The 17,220-nt window shown below is 41.3% G+C and overlaps 1 protein-coding gene across 1 annotated transcript in view; it reads right to left on the reverse strand.

The window, feature by feature from the left end:
• FANCL (FA complementation group L) overlaps positions 1-885 on the reverse strand; it is a 65,389-nt gene extending 64,504 nt beyond the window's left edge. Inside the window, exon 1 of the mRNA XM_034427327.3 lies at positions 863-885. The gene's annotated coding sequence lies outside the window, so the exon portion shown is untranslated. The remainder of the gene's footprint in view (positions 1-862) is intronic.
• Positions 886-17,220: the final 16,335 nt, after the last annotated feature.

Here is a 17,220-nt window from a genome sequence, read left to right on the forward strand (position 1 = left end):
AATAAATCAATGTACCATAAACCTTTATCTCTATTAAGATCTACTTTAACAGATGAGCCTCTGAAGCAGTTAACAATAAATATTTTTAATTACATAAGAATAAATATCCTGTCAGATATATATATATATATATATATATATATATATATATATATATATATATATATATATATATGTGTGTGTGTGTGTGTGTGTGTGTGTGTGTGTGTGTGTGTGTGTGTGTGTGTGTAATCGCACTAAGCAATGTTAGTTCTGGCTATTCTTCCTCAGAAGAAAGAGTCTTGTAAACCATAATAACTGCATTAGAACTGCCCTTCGAACTGACTTCTAAACTGCCCACAGTTTTCTAATAGAAGAGCTGAACAGAACTCTCCAAACTGCCAACTGCCTTCTAAACTGCTTTCTGGACTGCCAATGGTTTTCTGTCAAGAATATCCTTCTATACTGTCAACTGTGACAGTTAGGGGAGGGAACATAAAAGCCCTGGAGATTCAAACCCATCAGCTGCCTTCTGATTGGCTCACCCACTTGTCCATTCCAAAAACCATTAATAGGCACAGCAATTGAGAAATAACTTTTCTCTCACAAGATGGAATTAAAAAAAAAACTCTGCTATTTTTGCAATTCAGCCTTTTAATTGCCCATTTGGTTAGGGTCAGAGTAGAAGCTTCAACACATATGAAGGCAAATGGATTGGAAATGGCTGGCCCAGAATAAAGTTAAAATTGTCTAAAATTCCTCTTGGGTTATGCAATTAGAATATAGTTCTGCTGCTTTTTTGAGATGGGTGAAGGATCAAGTCTTGAATAATTATTTGTTGTTTAGAAAAAATTAAACAAACTAATGTACCAAGCATACATACCTCTTCTGAACTGGATTGATGACATTTATTTGATCCCTGTTAAAACAAGATAAGTATTTCTTTATATTGTAGTCATCATATTGTTTTTCTTTCTTGGCATGTGTGTTTGTGTTTTTCCAGAGATAAATGGTAGTAAGTGTACATAACAATTGAAACAGTTTTTCATCAGGCTTAGTTTTCAGATTTTAGTCTTTTATTTTTAGATGCCGCAGGAGGTTAAAGTCTCAATCGATAAAAGTTGGAACAAATAGTGTTAGTTTATAATATGCAGTTATAAAATCTCTTTTCATCTCCTGTATTTTAGGGAAAATTTTGAAGCCACCTCAGCCTCGAATGCTAGGTACCAAAATTACTTATTGAAAATTTGATCTACACATTAGGTAAATGAGGTGACTGAGGTTCTAGAATTCTGGTCCATTATCACTTGGAGATATAGCAAGGTCATCTTCTGAACTTATAGGAGCATTTAAAAACAAATATAACTATCTCCACATGTAGGAAACTAGCTCATTTTTGAGAAAATTGCAGCATACAGTACTTCTCTGCTTGACATTAAATTTAAAACATGCATGAGGATTTGTATGGGGAGAACATTGGATATACAATTATATATGAGACTTACAGACAGATACCCAATATTCTGGTTAATGCGGGGATATGTAGTGATATAGTACTGAAAATTGCTGGCTTTGGGTGAGGGAATGACAAAGTGTTTTTGAGGATATAACTGAACCACAACCCCACAACATGGTTGGTAAAGGAGAATTATCTTTTTGCAACACCTTGAATAGCATGATTATGCATATGTATTTGAACCCCAAATTCTCTGGCTTTTTTTTTTTTTTTTTTTTACAAAACCACCAATTATGATAAAATGTCCCTTCAATTGTCCACATTTTCAACATAAATTAGAAGTATACATTCTAGATAATTTTGATGGAGTCATATACCAATGTCATAATTTTGAAAATATCCTATTTTAGTTTACAACATACAGTAAGGTAAATTTCAATGATTTCAATCACATGTTTTCCCATTGTTCCAGATTCAAATTTGACAATTCTCCTTGTCTCAAAGAATTATTGACTACTGTGTGGATTCTGGCCCATTTCCTGGGCACTTTAATCAGCCAGATAAGGGTTCAGTCCATAAATGGCAAGATTAAGACCACATAACATGCTACTTCTTTGATCTTTATAGAGTTATAAATGTCCCGGTAAAATCATAATTTGTCACCACTGTCTTTTCAGCATTACAGATCTTGATGCTGAAAGCTGGAATTAAATATCCTAGCTTTTACATCAAGGAGGGACAGTCAATGGCCCTCCAGAAATCAAAAGAACACAGCCAGGGGTGGGTTCTAAATTTTTTTACTACTGGTTCTGTGGGCGTGGCTTATTTTGTGGGTGTGGCTTGGAGGTCATGTGACTAGGTGGCGTGGCTAGCTGGTCAGAGTCATTTCTGGAAGGTCCTCGCACTTACGACCAGTCCTTGCACTTAGAACCCGACTCATTTGTTTGCTTTTAACACTGATCAGCGGTAGGACGGCCCTTTGAAGCCCTGCGGCAAGAGTTTAAACAGTTTTTTTCCCTCTAGTCATCAGCTGGGATTCAGGAGGCAGCAATAGATTGGGGGTGGGACCAAATAAAAGGTAAGAATAACATGGGTGGGTGGGTGGGTGGGTGGGAGGGCGGGGGAAAACCAGTTCGGTGACGTCATATCGTCACCGCTACTGGCTCGGCTGAACCGGACCGAACCAGGAGGAACCCACCACTGAACACAGCTCTCATTACCTGTTACAACTCTAGCCAGTATTTCAAAATGTTTCCTCAATATTTTTTTAAAGAAAACAATTTGCATCACTGACAGATACTTCAAGAACATAACTCAGATTCAGAGGGAAGTTTCCACTTGTACTGGAAGGTTTTTTGGAGTCAGAAAGAAAGCTCTAATAAAAATTATTTCAAAAGCACTCTGACTGCAAAAATACCTAACAGCTCAGGACATTTTGGACCAATATGTTTCAGCATGGAATGGGATACTGTTGACAATGAAGAAGGATAACTGGATATAGTTGGTCTGATTTCCAAATCAAGAGATTACTGTTGTTGAATATCAATAGGATAAATGTAGTATTTTTTTAACAAATTGAAAAAAAACACCAAAATGCTGATATTGTTTACCTGCAAGAAACTCATGTAACAATAGAACTTGTTCACTGATTAAAACAAAGAAAATTAGGACAAAGGTATATAGAAAAAACAAAACTAATTAAATATAATTTACATCAGGACACTAACTTAAGTATTGGGTCAATATAAAGACAAAGCAGGAAGGATTTTAAGTTTGATATAATGGAAAGATGGGCTACAAAACTTTCTGATGCTCCAAATAAAGATTTTTCCAAATGTTAATGGATGTGGAACAAGAGAAAATATTTGTCCATGGAGACATGAATAGATAGTTGGATTTCAATTTTGACATATTGTTTCACAGGAAGAAAGGTGGAAAGCTTCTGCAAAATGTTTTCCAATATATGGATGAATCGGCACTGATAAATGCATGGAGATTGCAAAATCCAAATGAGAGAAAATAGACTTTCTACTCTGCAAGGTATCAGTCATGCTCTAGAATAGATATCTGTGGGGTCTAAAATCATCCATTAAAGAAGAACAGATGCTACCAATGATACATGTAGATCACAATGCAATGCTAATAATATGGCATTCCAGAGAAAGAAATAACCTTCAGATGGAAGATGAAAGGTTGCTTACTCCATGAAACCATCTATACAATTACAAAGAGACACTGAAGAATTTCTTCCAAATAAATAAAACACGAATCTTTGATATTACCATTTGGGAAATGAGAAAAGCATATATGAGAGGTCTTTTAATCAAACACATAGCAAAACAAAAAAGACAACTAACAGATTGAAATAAGCGCTAGATGTCAGGAGAATTAACACAAATATACCCAAAATTTGACTGATGAAAGACTCATGTTGCATGAAGTTACACAATAAAATTTATTAGAAATGGAAGATTTAAAAAATTGCTAAATTGAATATGTAAACAAACCAGGGAAATGTTTAGCACACCATATTATTAAAAAGAAAGAAGCACAGACAATGATAGCAATGAAGAAAGGAATTAAACTATTACATTCAAATTCACAAATTATAGATGAACTGGCAGTTTTTTTTTCAAGGAACTCTATTCTATGGCTACAGCCATAGCATTTAATAAATGCTATGGCTGATAAAGCAGCCATGAGCATTTATTAAAAATTTAATTATTTAATTATTAATATATAGTAATATTGAGTAAATCTATAACTATCCAAACAACAAAACAGGAAATAAAACAAATCAAACATGAAGGCACCAAGTACAGATGATCTGATGGCTCAATGTTACGAAGAACCTGAGGAGGAATTGTTGGAACCAATAATAAACACAAAAATGAAAATATAAAGACCAATTATATAACCTATCTCTTTGGTGAATGCAGATTATAATTTTTTTTTACAACAGTATTAGCTGGAGATCCATGGAGATTCTCAGTCATCCAGGTCATGGTTGTCCCAAAGGTGCTTTTTCAAGAAGCAACTGGACTTTCTGGTTTTTCTTTGAAGACATTTCGTTTCTCATCCAAGAAGCTTCTTCAGCTCTTCACGGTTGCCCCTTGAAAAAGCACCTTTGGGACAGTATTAGCTGGACTTCAAAGGAAATATGTTCCTTGGTTACAATATGTAACAATCAAACAGGTTACATACTGAGGAGCCAGCCTCATAACTGAGTCATGCCAGCCATATAACTGTGGAAACATCTTCAGACACTGCTGGCTCAACAGCCTTGAAAGGGAGATGAGCACTGCCCCCTATAGTTCAACAACCAAAGAAATAAAATCCACAGGGGCTCCTTTACCTTTACCATTTTATATAAAGGATAACAGTAGGTTTACAGACCATTCAGTTGAATATATTAGCAACAGCAGCAAAAAAAGGCAGCACTATTCTTCCTAGACTCAAAAAAAGCATTTGATAATCTTCAATGATCAATTTTTTTCTTGCACTATTGACCCAAAATTAACATTGGAGAAGAGTTCAAAGGCTGGATTAAAAGTATGCAACAATGGCAAACTTTCTGCAGATTTTCAGATAAATAAAGGCACTAAGCAACCTCACATTCACTAACATTGATGATGTTACCTAGTTGGGTATCTGGGTAATGGGACTGGAGACTAAAAGAATGGTTGAAGAATGGTTACAGGAACTGGCCATGGCTAGTCTAGTGAAGAGAAGGACCAGGGGAGACATGATAGCAGTGTTCCAATATTTGAGGAGCTGACACAGAGAGGAAGGGCTCAAGCTATTTTCCAAAGCACCTGAAGGCCAGACAAGGAATAATGGATGGAAATTGATCAAGGAGACATTCAACCTAGAAATAAGGAGAAATTTCTGACAGTGAGAACAATCAACTAATGGAACAACTTGCCTTCGGAAGTTGTGGGAACTTCATCACTGGAGGCTTTCAAGAAGAGATTGGATTGCCATTTGTCAGAAATGGTGTAGGGTCTCCTACTTGGGCAGGGGGTTGGACTAGATGACCTACAAGGTCCCGTCCAACTCTGTTAATCTGTAAAGTCTGTAAAGTAAACACCAAGGGCCCCACAGCTACATACTGTATATTCTCTTCTATTGGAACTATACCATTTACTCTAGTTGTAGCTTAAGCAAAAAACTTATATAAAATGCTTCATAGCTGTTACCCACTTCATCAATAAGTTCCAAGACAAACAAATCACTTAGTAATAAATGTTGGAAATGCCATGAGGCAGAAGGAACATTTTACCATATATCATGGACATGTAAAAAAAAAAACCCTCAAAAGTGCTAGAAAGAAATATACAACACTATTTAGAAATCAAATTTCAAAACAAACTATATTTTTACTAAACATAATTCCAAAGTGTATTAACTAAAATATCACAATTTATCAAGCTATATATTTATGGTGGCAATGATAAATTTAGCATTGTATTGAAAGAGAACTTGAAAAATATAAAGTTATGGAGAAATTAATAGGATATATTGACAACAGAAGTCTAACTAAATTTAAGCAAGAATGGATCACAGCAAGGCAAATGTAAATATCTTGAGTAAGGTTTTTAATTGCAAAAAGAATTGATGAATTGAATTGAAAAAATATGGGTTAGAAATGTGAAGTTTACGCAAGTCCAAAACTTAAGAGAGAATTTTTATAAAATGTTTTATAGATGGCATTTAGATCCTAAAAAGCTAGCCTGTAGGTATCCAAGTGTGCAACCCAAGTGTTGGAGATGTGAATGTGATGATGCCATGTATTATCATATATGGTGGATATGTAAAAAAATTAAGGCATTTTGGATAAAAATATGGTGGATTATTCAAAATATTCTCAAAAAGAAGATAAAATTTACTCCACAGTTCTTCTTGTTAGGTATAATTACAGATTGTACTGTTATAGAGACTAAGTTGATTTTAAATTTAATAACAGCAGCCAGACTTTTGGTGGCGCAGTATTGGAAGAAGGAAGACTTGCCTACTATTGAAGAATGGACATTAAAAGTAGTGAACGTAGCAGAGATGGTCAAAATTTCAGCATATTTGAAGGACCATTCAAATGAAAGATATACATCGGAATGGAGAAGATGGATTGACTATATTCAAAACAAATATCGGACTAAAAAGCTTCAAATAGCTTATGAATGAAATCAACTTTTTTTTTTTTGAATTATGTTTTGTTAGTTGAAAGGGGAGTTAAAGAGCAAGAGGGAATTAAGAGCCTACAGAAAGTTAGCATATTTTAGTTTATGTTTGTTAAATGTTATACCCTGTATTTGCTCTGGGAAGTCCGGGGTGGGGGAAGGGGGGTTGGAGGGAGAGGGGGGATGGAGGATGGGTGGTGGGGGGAGGAGGGAGGGGGGGAAGAGGGACAGGGAAAAATTGTTGTAATATTTGATAAAACTTTTTAATAAAAAAAAGAATTGATTAAAGATCAGAGATATGCAATTTTTTAAAAAATATATATCTATAAATATTGTACATTAAACTACAACAAAGGAGAAGTTAAACACTAATATTTTCTATAATGTTTTCAGTAGTTATTTCTTTCCCTCTCTGTATTTTTAAACAACTAATAATGAAGATTTTGGCACGAAGCTCAATATTCAAATTTTTACTTACATTGTTAAAATAATGTAAATAATTAAATGTAATTTGTTTTTTATGTTTAATTTCTAGTCAAACATACAGTGAGGACTAACTGGTAAATATATGGTAATTCTTGGTAATTCCTTTGTTTACTTAACAATACACATTTTTTCCACCAATTATTTTTCCTTATTTGCTTATTCACTCTTTTTTTCTTTTAAAATAATAAAAAAGCCTCTTGCCAAGAGAACTCAGCTGATAGGAATGGAAGTTCAGCTGTGTCTGAAGAGACACATCCATTCTTTGCCTCTTTGGGTATGTTTGATTCCAAAATAATCCCTACAAATGGGATCTACATGAAAATATTGCAATACATCTTCATCTCTTAAGAGCCATGGTGGCGCAGTGGTTAGAATACAGTATTGCAGGCTAATTCTGCCGACTGCCAGCAGTTTGATTCTCGCTGGCTCAGCCTTCCATCCTTCCGAGGTCAGTAAAAGGAGAACTCAGATTTTGGGGGGCAATACGCTGATTCTGTAAACTGCTTAGAGAGGGCTGTAAAGCACCGTGAAGCGGTATATAAATCTAAGTGCTATTGCTATTATCTAATCCTGATAGTATTCAAGCAATCCATTTCACTCTCTAAAGTTTTGTGTGCACTTTACTGCTGACAATTCTATGCTCAATTCTATGATGCAAGCACAGCTCTTATGGGCCAGCATGCCTGAAAAGCTTGGATTGCCACTAATGGTCTTTTTAAAAAATGTCTTCTGCAAAAGCTGTGAAGGCTTCATATATCTCTCTTGTTTCTCAGTGATAGTAATTTGGATCTTCTTTTTTTTTTCCACTCTCCATTTAAGTTGAGTTTCTCTATAGTCACAGAAACTTGCCTTTCAGAATTACCTGCATACATTTGTTGTAGTGCAGGACCAACATTTATATGTGTATTAAGGTAGCCACCCCGAAAGAAAACAAAACATGAAATCTGGACTCTTTACTGATGGTCATAAAACCTTAATGCTAGTTCAGTCTACAAAAAACCCCAGACTTTTCACATATGTGCGTATTCATACATTCCGCTTCCTATTTTTGGGAATGAGTGTTCCATGCTCTGCAATGGGCAAAATTTAAATTAAAAGACTGCTTTGAAGTTTTAATGGGTATTCTGTTTTGGTAATAGCAAGTTCTGTCCATACTTGTAATAAGTTTATGAAAGCCTGGAGCAAGAACATTTATCTAGAACTACAGTTTCACAAATGGATAAACTCAAAGGAAACTGCAAGCTTCAAAGGATCATTCTTAAGATTCTAGAGCAGTTCTTGCCTTGTGTTACAGGAAGAGAGGCAGGAATTTAAAACAATGACCTGGAATTTCAAAGATAACTTTTTAACACAACATTTAGCAATAATAATGTATAATAAATTTACCTGGTCTTGTCCAATACTCATATACTGTATAGGCTACCTCTCACCCTTTTCAAACTAACACATAGAAAAAAACAAAACAAACAAAAAAAGAATAATAAGACAGCAACAATGCAAATAAAGGCAATCATATATCAAAGCTCTTCAAAGGAGTTACTGGTTCAGTGAAGCCTTAATCTCTTTATGGAACTATAATGGAATTTGGATGACCTTGGGGATGAGAGAGATGCTGCCTAGGAAACAATCAAACAAAAGAGGCAGGAGTCCCCAAAGGATTAAAAAAAGAGCCGTGGTTAGAATGCAGTATTGCAGGCTGACTCTGCCCACTGCCAGGAGTTCGATCCTGACCAAGGTTGACTCCGTTTTCCATCTTTCTGAGGTCAGTAAAATGAGGACCCAGGTTATTGGGGGCAATATGCTGTCTCTGTAAACCGCTTAGAGAGGGCTGTAAAGCACTATGAGTGTAAGTATAAGATATGTATATAAATTACTATGTATATAAGTCTAAGCGCTATTGCTAATGCTATTAATGGTCAGAGGAAGAAATTTAGGAAGGACCCGCCATAAATTGTTCAAATGTTTAAAACTGGTGGCAGGGAATTTGTACCTTTAGATACACAAGATTCTGTTAATATAATCTTATAATGAAGTAGAATTAACTCATCTAGTTGTGTTTCTGGTTTATCTAGGACAACTGACAAGATAGGGTATCCACATAAGCATCCTTCTTTAGATGTAAGAGAATATATATAGTTCAGGATTGAACTGTGTAGTCCTTGATGCTCAGTGAACTTGGTTGTTTGCTTGCAGATATTTCATTATCTGATTAGGTAACATTATCAGTGTGGGTGAGTGTGGGGCTTGCTCCCTGTAGTTTGTCCTGCCAATCTTGGTGAGCATGTTGTATTCTCCTTAGTAGTTCCTAGATTAGGGTATTGTTTTCTGATTGTTTGTCTGATCCTAATCCCTGTTTATCTGGGCATTGGTTATTGAAGAAGATGTGTTTTTGTTTTGTTTTTGTCTTTTTGTTTCCTTCTTAGCTTTTTTGTTGTCTCTTTTGAATGGCTTCGGAATTCCCTAGCATTTTTGGATTTAGTTCGGTCTTGAATGTTCAAAGTATCTGTTAGATCAGGCGCAGGTAAAGAAGATGCGACCAGCGATGGTCCATTCAGCACTTTATTTCAGCTCAGGAATAGACTGGCGGCTGTGCTGCCGGAGCTCTCTTTTATAGCGCTCCGGCAGGCTGAGCCGCCCAGTGATAGCAGTTCATTTTTCCCGCCGGTGGATTAGCCAATCCCCGACGGATGTCCTTATAAGGACATAACACCCCTCCCCTCCTAGTTTGTAGTCTGTCCATCAGAGTCAATAAGGATTACGTAGTCGCGCAGGTAAATGGGATGTCTGATGGTTCTGGTTGACCTGCGCAGTCCCATTTGAGCTTCGCCGCCTACCAGAGCAGGCGGAGCTCCTGTTACCTCCAGTTCCTGCCTTGGAACCGTCCTGAGCTCGGCCGTCGAGTGTGCAGGCCCTGCCCCAGCACCTCTGGCTGAGTCTCAAAGTTCTTCTCGCTGGTGACGCCGGTCCTCTCCCTGTCCTGGACGCTGGATGCCTCGTGGCCGGACATCGCTGCTGATCGGTGGGGAACGACTGATGCCCAATAAGTCCTTGTTTTTTTCATTTGGCTTGGTTACTTGTGACGTTGTGGGGTCTGGTTGGGCCCCTGGTTCCCATTATCATTGTTGTTGTTGACTGTGTTTCTCTGGTTGTCGTGGCGGGTGGTCGACTCCGCCGGGGGGTCATCTGTCTTCCTTGCCAGGTCAGTGCAGACCTCCCCTACCGGGGTGGTGGAGGCTCTCCTCGCTGGGGTGGTGCAGGCCGACCTCGCCCGGGTGTTGTGGGTCTGCCTTTTCCGCGCGTTGTCGGTCTACCTCAAGGGGGCGGCGGGGGTCTCCCTCGCCAGGCTGGCGCAGGTCAACCCCGCCGAGGTCTTGCGGGTTTCCCCATTCCTGATGTCCCTGGTCTACCCCGTTGTGGAGGTGGAGGTCTCCCTCACCGGGGTGGCACAGGTCGATCTCGTCGGGGTGTTGCGGGCCTCCCTTCTCTGGGTGTCCCCGGTCTACCCCATTGTCGAGGTGGAGGTCTCCCTTGCCGGGATGGCGCAGGCCAATCTCGCCGGGGTGTTTCGGGCCTCCCCTCTCAGGATGTCACCGGTCTACTTCGTCGAGGTGTTGTAAGCCTACCTTGTCGGCGTGTTGTAGGCCTACCTTGTCGGGGTGTTGGAGGCCTACCTCATCCGGTTGATTTCGTCCCACTTCCCTCCACCTTTTCCGGAGTTGGTCAATGTGACGTCTACAGGCCTGTCCGTCTTCCAGCTTCACTCAGTAGGACTTTGGGCCAGTTATACTCACAATCTTCCCCTTCAGCCATTTCGGAAACCCGTGGAAATTGAGTGCAAATACTGGATCTCCTATGGTGAAGGTGCGCGGCAGGTGGCTGGCATTTACTGGCACCTCTGGGTTGTATTGGGGGTGCAGCCGATCCAGAGGTGATTTCAGTCTTCTGCCCATTAGTAGTTCGGCTGGGCTCTTGCGCGTGGTGGCGTGTGGCATGATGTGCTGTGTAAGGAAAAATTTGTCAATTCTCTTTTGCCAGTCGCCCGTGCCCATCTTGGTGAGCACCTCCTTGGTGAGTCTCACCATTCTCTCCGCTTGCCCATTTCCAGCCGGCCTGTAGGGTGCTATCAGGGCATGACGGATGCCCAATTCTGCCAGGAATGCTTCCATGGGCTTGGATGTGAGTTGGGGCCCATTGTTGGAGACCAGCACATCCGGTAGCCGGTGGGTTGCAAATAACCTCCGGAGCGCCCTGATCGTTGCCTCTGTAGTGGTGGATGTCATGGGGATTACTTCGAAGTGGATGCTTCGAGAAAGCATCCACTACTATTAGGAGGTGTTTCCCCTGCATCGGACCCGCAAAGTCAATGTGGACTCTTGACCATGGGTTGCTGGGTGTCTCCCACTCCGATGGCTGGGCATGGAGAGGCGCTGGCCACACCTTCTGGCACAGGTCACAGTTGGAGACACATTCCTCGATGTCTCTATCTAGGGTTGGCCACCAGACGTAGCTTCGTGTCAGCCCCTTCATCCTCACTATGCCCGGGTGCCAAAAACAATGCGGTCTCTGAGGGCATTGTCCACGTTGTCGAATTCGCAGTTGGCTGCGATTTGGCGCAGGGCTGCCACGAAGTCCTTGATCGACTCTCCTTCCAGCTGATTCCTCTGCTGGAAGGTGAAACGGTTAGCGATCGGAGTTCCCGTTGGGGCATAGTGTTCTTGTAGCACTTCTTGGAGGTCGTCCCATGACATTTCTTCGATGTCCCTCGGGGCCACGAGGTCGATGGCCATTTCTAGGACTTCGGAGCCACAGTGGGCCAGGAACAGGGCTATTTTTCGGTCATCATTTAAGTCTTGGAAGTTGTTGCCCCTAAGGAACTGGCGAAATCGGATCATGTACGATCTCCATTTTTCCTTTCCGGGGTTGAATGCAGCTAGTGAGACTAGCGGGGCATGTGGAGCTACCATGATTCCGATGGCTTCGGATTCTGTGACTAGCTTTGTTGGTCGGCTGGTGATGTGCCACGAGGTTCGTCGCTGTGGTTCTTTGTGTCCTTTGTCGCCAGTGTTAGATCAGGCGCAGGTAAAGAAGATGCGACCAGCGATGGTCCATTCAGCACTTTATTTCAGCTCAGGAATAGACTGGCGGCTGTACTGCCGGAGCTCTCTTTTATAGTGCTCTGGCAGGCTGAGCCGTCCAGTGACAGCAGTTCATTTTTCCCGCCGGTGGATTAGCCAATCCCCGATGGATGTCCTTATAAGGACATAACAGTATCCCAGTTGAAACTAGAGTTGAGTCTGTCCATGTGTTGTGAGATTAAGGACTTTTCACTGTGTCTTTTGACTACTAGTTAGTGTTCATGGATGCACCCTGCTATCTTCTGTCTGTTTGTCCTACATAGTCACTATCAGAACCCATAATTGGATGTTGTAGATGACTCCTGTTTTTTCTTCTTCTTACAGTTACTGGGTCTTATGGATTACTTAAGATGTTATTGAAGACTTTAGTTTGTGTCCTACAGTGATGTTGTGTAATTGTAATGGTCTGTTGATTGTTTCTGAGATGTTTTTTATGTATGGCACTGTTTTATTTTTGATAACTTGTGTTAGTTATGCTGAGGTGAGGTGAGTAATCAGGCACTTTTGATAAAAGTTCCCTGGGTATCCATTTTGTTGGAAGATATTGTATAGGGAGATGAGCAGTTCAGAAATGTGAAAAAATGAATGAATGAATGAATGAATGAATGAATGAATGAATGAAATAAAATAGGTGCTCTGCTTCTATTTTCTGCTGCCCTGTGTTGCTGAAGTACATTTGTACCCATCTGAATAATGTTCTTACACAGCTCCTCTTGGGGGAAGTTGGGTTGTTATTTTAGTAGTGGAGCACTTCTCAGAGTGCTTAATGTTTTTGACATAACATGACACACCGCAAATAGAATCAGGTTGAAAGGACTTTCAATGTTTGTAGATGTAAGGACACATGAGAGAATTATGGTATATATGAGGACTTTCAATAAGCCATTACAACACTTTGAACAAATTGTGGACAGGTTGAAATGAGAAGATGCTATTTAAAGTCCAGAAAAAGAAATGGGCAGATTTAAGAGGCAGCCTCCTTTAATCTTAAACCTTTTTTGTTTAAAAGAAGAAGAAATTTCTAATGGTGCAACTCCCTTTTATCTAAAATAACAAGCTTTAACTAACAACGCAGGAGTAACCTATGGCCTAGTGGAACAAAGATGGCCCCCTGGACTCAATCTACAAGCAAAATAAAAAAGCACCTCAAATGGCAGATTTTTCACTTATTTTTTGAGGGTTTTAAGGTATAATTTCATTGGAATATATATATATATATATATATATATATATATATATATATATATATGTATGTATGTATGTATGTATGTATGTATGTATGTATGTATGTATGTATGTATGTATGTATGTATATAAAGCAAAGGGTCTGAAATTTTCACTCATCCACTTAATTTCCCAGGCTTAAAATAGGAGAATGAAAGTTATGTCTTTGCAAGGTTTAAGGAACCCATTTTGCCCTGATACCTCTCAATTCCCTGCCTTACAATGTGAACAATCTTGGCCACATTCCCTGCCAGCCTCAGGGAGAATAACAAATCATGTCATGGATCCTAGGCAGACAAAGTTGCTCACTTTTGTGACACAGCCTCCTTATATGCAATTAACCCTAAATCCTTCCCATAAAGGGACTGTCATTTTGTGCAGGCTATAATTATGAGAAATCCACAAGACCGTAGTTTTATGGAGGATTCCTTAGAGGAAGCTGGAAAGTATATAGCATGGACCAGATATCATCTTAAAGGTTGAAGAACCCTGCCCTCATTTGCCCTGAGAAAAACATCACAGTTAGAGTGTCTATCATTCCATTTATCAGTTCCAAACATAGTTTTTTGACATCAAAGAAAACCGGCAGGGCAATCCAGATAAAGAGGAGAATTTTCAACCATAAAAGCGAGATGGAGAAATATGGGTCAGTCTCAATTTTGGGACTTCCATGTCACATCATTTCACAAACATCTATAATGATCCATTTGATTGGACTTTCCAAGGATATGGTGTGTTGTAGCACTCAGTAAGGGAAGTTTATTGGTGTTGGTTTGTACCACCTTGGCTACTGAATGACATAATATATCACATCCTTCTCTTTCTGTGAAGTGCCAAACTGACATTTCTTGATCTAAGGTTTTCTTTCCCAGGTGTCAAACTGACTTTGAAATATTTTTACAGTATGCTCTGGTAAAAGAATGTCAAGTTGTTCAATCATCCCTTTAGTTCTTATGTTGTCAAACTCTTGCTGTAAAGCTGTAAAGCAGGAGTTAAACTTTAAAATAAAACAGACTACCAGGTTGAAATTAAACTCAGAAACTGTGCAAATTTGCCTCATTTTGAATTAGCAGTTGTTTTATCTAACCCACCATTTTTTACCGTGGAGTTATTGGAAGTCTCATGTAGAGGTAATCTTCAATACTCCCGAGTCATCCTCTCTGTTCTCCAACGCGCAGCTTGGAGAATCCAAAGCTTCGGGTTGTTCAGTAGTTGATAGCCTACACTGAGTGTGTTCCTTTAAGAGATTTCTCTTCAGACACGCCCACTTGCTCAACAGAGTCCCAGTTTAGTTCACTCAGTTGAGCCTGTGACACTGTCTGAATTTTTCTCTATATTTCTCTACTAAACTGTTCCTGAAGCTTTGGATTTTCTTCATAATTTTCTGCATTTTTGTTGGATTAAATTTCTCTCTTCGATTGGTTGGCCAGGGGTGAGTTTTGCCTGCCACCTCAGGCAGGCTGTCTGGGACTTTTACCTTCTCCGGGACCCTGGCCACTTATCTGAATCCCCGTTCCACTTTATAGTCGCTGGCGTGTGGGTAGGTTTCCCGGCCTGCCGGTAACACCGCCCCCGCCCTTGGACTTGATCTCGGACATTAGCGGCTTGGGATAGTTGCCCTGCTCCCAGCGGCACTTTCTCATTTAAATTTGATCTGGTGGCTGGCGCTGGGATCGCTTCTGAACGATCGCGCGCCTGGGAAGCACAGGGACAGCGCCGCAACTTCCCCTTGCCGATACTTCAATCAGCAGCTTCAATTTGAAATCGCAAGCGGCTTTTCTCAGCTCCAGTCGTCCCACGCAGCGCTGGAAGTTCTTCTGAGGCTTCAGCTGCTCTTCTCTATCATTGGCTTCCCTCCTCGTCCTCTCGCTTGCTGGGCAGCGGCGCTAGGAGCATTTGACTTTTTCGCGCCCTTTTTTCGCCCACCTCAGCGCTCAGAGCCGCCATTTCTGACAGCTCACGCCAGATTGCCTGTCCCTCCGGCGAGCCTTCTCTAACCCTCCCTACAGCTGGGCACCTCGTTTCCACCATCAGGGGAGGCGATAAGCAAAGGACTCCCTGCCAGAAAAAATCATCTGTTCTTCTGCAGCCCTCCCCTGAAGCCATTCCCTCCACCCTGGTGCAAGGAAGTCAACGGCTGTTTTATTCTGCCCAGCAACTGCCTTGCGCATGCGCAGTTGGCTGCTGGAAGCCAAAGCCTCCTGCTGGCAATTTCTTGGGCTTATGACATTGCCTCTGTGTTATAACTGTTGGAGTTCTTAGTTCTCCCATTGTTTTCTTTGGACTTACCTGCTGTGCTTCCTTTGGTTCTTCTACTGTTATCATCTGTTTTTACCTTTAAAAAAAAAAAAAGAAAAAAAAAGAAAAAGAAAAAAGACTTACCTGCTAGCCTTGGGCTCTCTTCATTTATTCCTCTGTATCCATCTACATAAATTAAATACTTACTGAATCTTCATCTTCCTCCTTTCAAAAAAAAAAAAAAAAAAAAAAAAGGAAACAAAGGTTACAACATGGCTGAACGTGCTCTCTCATCTGATCTGGAGGACAACAGCTCTCCCGAGCGCATTCACGACCAGGCCAAGCAACGTAAACGGTCCCGTAAACGCGCTTCACATTCATCTTCATCGGCTGCTCCACGCTCTAAAAAGACAAAACACTCATCAGCTGCAGACAAGGACGCCTCCAGGAGACACAAGGCTCTGGAGCGCCAGTTCGAGAAAGCGCGCAACCAGTCAGCACAAGCTGCTTTCGCACACTTACCTACGCCACTCTCGCCCGTTGTCGAAGCTACGGTCCAGCCCGTCCATCAGGCTCCTCAACAACCTTTGCAACCGTTGTTTCCATCGCCAAACATGGAAGTTTTCCCTGAGGCGTTAATGTCTCACTGCATGGAGCCGGTGGACCTCTCGTGCACTGCCACTCTCCCTCGACGGTCTCAGCCGGAGGCAACCTTTACTCCCACGGCGGCAGGCTTGCGCGCCACGGAGGCAGCTCCTCCACCTTCTCAGTATGATATTCAGCGGATCATCTCTGACACGGTTACCAGGACACTGGCAGCGACTTCTCAACAGGCTGCACCATATGGAGCCTGGCCTCAGCCACGTTTTCCTCCTCCTCCTCTGGCCCGGGACCCTCAACAGGTCCCTACCCAGTATCAGGCTATGACGCATGGGTCCGAGCTGTATCTGGACCATGGTCACCACGAGGAGTCGTCTTCGGAGGAGGGAGAGTGCGACCCGTCGGATATGGACTTATCTGATGATGCAGATATGCCACCCGAAAAGCCAGCCTTCTCTGGGCTCTTTAGACCGTCGTTATTCAAATCGCTCCTGCGCAAGGCCAAGTTGGCCACAAATATGGCTGACCCAGTCTCTCAAGTTGATCAGCCCGGTACCTCTCAACAACATGAGGCCTTGTTTACGGCGCCTAAGGCGCAAGCGGACTTTATTCCGTGTCCACAGCTATTTTCTGAGGTGGTCCAACGATCCTGGTCCACGCCTTCCTCCTTGCCCGCTCCTTCGGGGCTAGACAAAAAACTTTATTGTTCGGCGCCTAGTCTCCAAGATCTCCTTCAGTTACCAACTGTTGACGCGCCAGTGGCCAATCTGACGGCTTCCTCTGTAATCTCCAACGACGTCGCCGACGGTTTGCGCTCAGAGGACCGAAAAGCTGAGTTTAACTTCCGACGTACGCACAATGCGGCCGCATGGGCGGTTAGGGCAGCCACCTCTGCTTCTTTCTTCAGCCGTGCCTGCCTAATTTG

This window comes from Pantherophis guttatus, chromosome 1 (assembly GCF_059756535.1).
Source record: "Pantherophis guttatus breed Tessera chromosome 1, ASM5975653v1, whole genome shotgun sequence".
NCBI lineage: Eukaryota > Metazoa > Chordata > Lepidosauria > Squamata > Colubridae > Pantherophis > Pantherophis guttatus.